This window comes from Triturus cristatus, chromosome 4_1 (assembly GCF_964204655.1).
Source record: "Triturus cristatus chromosome 4_1, aTriCri1.1, whole genome shotgun sequence".
Lineage (NCBI taxonomy): Eukaryota > Metazoa > Chordata > Amphibia > Caudata > Salamandridae > Triturus > Triturus cristatus.
The window spans coordinates 258041027-258046470 of NC_140585.1; the positions used below are offsets into that span (position 1 = coordinate 258041027).

The following is a 5444-nucleotide window of genomic DNA, read 5'->3' on the forward strand; positions in this document are numbered from 1 at the left end:
CTCCGGCGGCAGATTAACAATCAATTGCATCGGCGCAGGTGTCGAGTGAACAGAAATTACGGAACTTACGGCGAGGAGGATAGAGTGCCTGGTGTGGCGCGTTTGCGTTCCAGCGTTTGCGTGTCAAATCTTCAGTTTGAGAGCATTTCAGGCCATTTTTTGGAACTTTCCTGCGTTACAGTTTGCGTTCCAGTTTGCTCACTGGATGACGTTATGGCCATTGTTTTTCTCTCTTAGACTATTGGATACATGCTGCGCGTCATCTCTGACGGTGTTAAAAGCTGAGCTAAAAAGTAAAAGAGCGCTGTGTGTCATCACGCATGGTGTTCATAGCGAGGCTTGGATGGAACCAATCAGAGTGTGACAGGTCATGTGATGACTCCATTTTGAAGGATTGGGATCTCCTTCGTCGGCGACTCAGCCGTGTGCGCTACCCCTACACTACTAGTTCACACGCTAAGCGTTTCTTTTTTCCTGTCCTCTATCTGCCTTTCAACGTGAAGCCCACCTCTAACGGAACCGCAACTTTACCACACTTAACTGCATACAAACTTTATCTGAGGGCAGGTAGACGGTTAACTAACGGCTTGACAACTCCCTCGCGCAAAAATCTCTTCCTCTCAGAAGTGCCCCACCCCCCTGACAAAAAACCGTTTCGCTACCCCCGTTCTCCAATATACTTGTTACTTTACCGCAGCTCTGTCGTCGCCCCGATGATGGCGCAAATCCTGGAGTCCATCCTCAGCAGCCTCATGCAGCCTGACAACGTGGTTATCCAACAGGCGACTGCACAGCTGAAGGAGGCATTCAAAGACCCTGCTGTGCTCCTGGCACTTTGCGAAGTTCTGACTGGATCCCGAAACCCTCAGATTCGTCAGTTTGCAGCTGTGCTGGTGAGGAGACGCTTGACAAAAACCTGGAAGAAGTTAAACCCAGAGCTTCGGGAGAACCTCAAGTCTCTGGTCCTGGACGCCATTCAAAGGGAGCCTGAGCACAAGGTCCGTCATGCTCTAGCTCAGCTCTCTTCAGTCATGCTGAAGAATGAGACTCTGGATAAATGGCCTCAGATATTCCAGTACATGCAACAGATGTCACGAAGCAATGTGCCTGAGCATAGACAGGTTGGTCTTTTGGTTCTAAGCACAGCCTTGGATTCCTGCACCAAGGCATTCCAACCACACTTCCGGGACTTGCTGCGGCTATTCCACCATACCCTGGAAGACACAGAGAATAAACTTGTTCTCTTCTACACTATCCAAGCCATAACAGTCATGGCACAGTACATGGGCAAGGACGAAATGAATCAGATGAGGTCGCTGATCCCCAAAATCATTGCAGCCATTAAAGAATTAATCATAGGAGACGAGACGCAGGCCAGTGAAGCAATGGAGGTGTTTGACGAACTGATGGAAAGTGAAGCCTCGATCATTGCCCAACACTTGACGGAGATAGTCACTTTCTGTCTTCAGATTGCAGCAAAGAACGAGCTGGGGGATGCCCTGCGTGTGAAAGCATTATCTTGCATCTCATTCCTGATCAAACTGAAGGGAAAATCCATTCTAAAGCACAAACTGTTGCCTCAGATTTTAAACACATTGTTCCCCATCATGTGTGCTGAGCCCCCAGCTGGAGAGATGGACCCTGAGGATGATGAGGATGATGCTGAACTCGAATTAGACGCAGAAGTCCAGAGCCCCAAACAGTTCTCTGTTCAGGTGATTGATATGCTGGCTCTGCACCTTCCACCAGAAAAGCTCTTCCCACAACTTAGCCAGCTGATGGAGCCAGCTTTGCTGAGTGGGAATCCGTATCAGCGTAAAGCTGCCCTCATGTGCCTAGCAGTGATTAGTGAAGGATGTGCAGACCACATCAGACACAAACATCTACAGCCCATGCTGCATTTGGTCTGTCAAGCCCTGGGAGATGATAATGTTGTCGTCCGAAACGCAGCACTCTTTGCCCTGGGACAGTTTTCTGAAAATCTGCAGCCGGATATCATAAAATTTTCTGATGAAATTATGCCACTTCTTCTGAACTACTTGGCGGTCTTGGAACAGTCTCGCTCAGGACACCTCTCTAAGGCATACTATGCACTGGAGAATTTTGTGGAAAATTTAGGTCCCAAGATTGCCCAATATCTTCCTACGTTAATGGATCGAATTTTAAATACACTGCGCTCCCCAGATGGGACACATCGTGCCAAGGAACTATCAGTCAGCGCCATTGGAGCAATTGCCAATGCAGCTGAGGATCTGCTCTTGCCATACTTTCCAGCACTCATTGAGCACTTGAAGGGTTATCTTGTTAATACTCAAGATGAATTGCGGCCTATCCAGATTCAATCTCTGGAGACACTGGGGATCCTAGCCCGCAACCTTGGTAAGGATGTATTCCTTCCTTTATCAGAAGAATGCTGCCAACTTGGTCTTAATCTCTGCAACCAAGTGGATGACCCTGACCTTCGACGATGCACGTACAGCCTCTTTGCTGCACTTTCTCTCATCATGGAGGATGGTATTGCCTCCCACCTGGAACATATCACCACCTTGATGGTTATGTCTCTAAAATCCAGAGAAGGAGTAGTGCCTCACTACAGCGAAAATAAAACCTTCATGCTCTTTGAAGATGAAGATGAAACTCCGGCTGAAGAAGACACCAGCATTGACGAGGATGAATATCCTGATATTGAGGGGTACAGTGTGGAGAATGCTTATATCGATGAGAAAGAGGATGCCTGTATGGCCCTTGGAGAGATTGCCTTACATGCCAGCTATGTTTTCATGCCGTACCTAGACCAGTGTTTCGTGGAAGTGTACAAACACATGCAGGCCCCTCATATGAATGTCAGAAAGGCAGTTTATGAAGCCCTCTGCAATTTTTGCAGAGGTGTCTACCGTGTCTGGCAGAAAAACCCAAGTGAACAGAATGCAGCAGCACTGGAGAAGATAATATCTGTTGTTTTCCCTGCCTATTTCAAGGCTGTCCGTGAGGACAAGGAGCGACTGGTAGTGATGAGTATCCTGGAGTCCATGAATGAGATGTTGAAGGAGGGGAAAGGTGACATCGTCCGAGAGGCAGGGCGTCTCGCAGAGATTTGCAATGTCATTCGGGAAGTGCTTCAGAAAAAGACTGCATGCCAGGATCCAGAGGCTGAAGATACTCCGGATGATGAGGAGCAACAGGCAGAATTTGATGCCATGCTGGTGGAGTACGCAGGCGAGGGCATCCCCTTGGTGGGAGCTGCAGTCGGCGGAGAGGCTTTTGCTCCTTTTTTCGCAGGATTTCTTCCTCTCCTACTCAGTAAGACAAAGCCTAACAATTCCCTAGCCGAGAAATCTTTTGCCATTGGCACCATAGCAGAGACGGTGCAGCAGCTAGGCACTTCTTGCACGCAGTTTCTACCCCGCCTGTTCCCGGTTATGCTGTCTGGTGCCAAAGAGGAAGATGAAGAAGTGCGAAGTAATGCCATATTTGGCCTTGGTGTACTGCTGGAGCAGGGGAAAGAGGCTGCCTATGATCAGTACCCCAAGGTCCTAACACTTCTCTCAGCAGCTATTGCAAGGGAGCAGAATGCTCGTACTATGGATAATATATGTGGCGCCGTTGCACGCATGATTATCACCAATGCCGAAGGTGTGCCTCTTGACCAGGTGTTACCAGTAATGCTGCGTGCAATGCCTTTGAAAGATGATTTAGCTGAAAATGTAACAGTCTTTAAATGCATCACCTTCCTGTACAGCAAAAGTCCAGAGAAAGTGATTAAACATCTTGCGGATATTGTGCGGATCTCTGGCCATGTCCTTGGAACCAATGATTTAAAACCAGAAACCCAGGAATCTCTGATTTTGCTTTTGAAGGATGTAGCACAAAGATTTCCTCAAGAACTTCAAAATGCAATGATGCCCCTTCCACAAGAAGCTGTGGGCAAAGTTAACTTGGCACTATCTAATTGAGGGCTGTTGTCCCATGGCAAAATGAGCTATAGGTTGAGTGCCAGAAATTGTTGGAGCAGCAAGCAGTTGGCCCATCCCAGTCATTGAACATCCCATTGGCAAACAAGGCCTTGTAAGCTTGACGATAGGAGTGTAAGGCATCATAGCCCTCACTTGTTCCTGGGACAGTCTCGGATCCTCATCTTCCCCATCTCTCACCCCATTGAAACCTGAATCTTCATCTTATCTATGTTTCAGTTCCAGTTATTTGCTCTTCAATTTTGTTGTTTGCAATAATGCCATGAGCACTACATCACCCTTTATTCCACCTAGATATGTTATTTTCCTATTTGTCTTTGCAGCCACATTTAAAGTTTGGGCGGAGTGTGCTGAATTTGAAATGAAAATTGATTTTAGACAACATTTGTTCTGTTCTAACACATATGAAATATAAAGAATGCATTAAAAATTTATTTCTTGGAAAAAAAAAAATATTTCTTGTATTATTAAATGAACAATTAAAATATTGACATCTTCTGCCAGTATTTTCGGTACACCTTAAACAGTGAATGTGGAGTTTTAAAGGTATGAACAACATCATTTTCAATTATAGAAATTAATCTTATTTCTCGGTTTATTTATAATAACTTTACATGAGTGCCCAGTGTTATTAATATAGTTTTTTTTTTCTGTAATATAGTTTATTTAAGATTGTAATAAGTTTGGTCTGGTAAGTCTCCATTTAAGGGAAATTTTACGTAGATTATAAGATGCAAAATGTAACTCAGCCTAAATGTAACTCAGCCTCCATTTTTCTTTGCAAGTCCAGGTGAACCTAATGTGAAGTGGAAAAAATTGAAGAAATTTTTATAAATTATGCTAGGGTTTGTGGAACTAATTTGAGTGCAGAATTCAAACATTCGTTATTATTACATTGTCTTGGAGGAGAAGGGCAAGAAGTCTTGGAACATCTTCCTGAACTTAGTGCAGCAGAACAAAGGAATCTCAATGAATATGAGATATGCATTCTGCAATTAGATCGTTATTATCTTCCACGTTTCAGTACAATAATGGAAAGGTACCACTTTGGACTTAGAGAACAAAAGAAAGATGAGTCTGTTGAGGAATTTGTTTCAGCTTTGAGAAAACTTGCATCTTCTTGTAAGTTTGGTCCTGCAGTAGAAGAAAGGATCCGAGATCAGTTTGTGTTGAAGTGCGCTCATGACAACATTAGAAGGGAACTTTGGTTAAAGGATGAACCTCCATTGGAAGAAGTTATAACAATTGCAAAACAGGTAGAACACATGATGAAATGTGTTGATAAACTTAGTGGAGAGAAGAATAAAGTAACCACAACAGAAACAAAGGTAGAAGAGGTAGTATGTAAAGTACAGAAGAAAAATACGAAAGAAAAAGACAAGAATTCTTCTTCTTCCTGAGAAGTGTGGCTCAATGGTTAGAGCGGCAGACCCTGATGCAGAGGTCTAGCCCGGGACCAGGGTTCAATTCCCC

At 44.7% G+C, this 5444-nt stretch overlaps 1 pseudogene across 1 annotated transcript; it reads left to right on the forward strand.

The window, feature by feature from the left end:
* Positions 1-314: 314 nt before the first annotated feature.
* Positions 315-4424, forward strand: LOC146854223 (importin-4 pseudogene; annotated as a pseudogene). Its single transcript, XR_014981171.1, has one exon. The product of XR_014981171.1 is annotated as an importin-4 pseudogene (transcript).
* The last annotated feature ends 1020 nt before the right edge of the window (positions 4425-5444 follow it).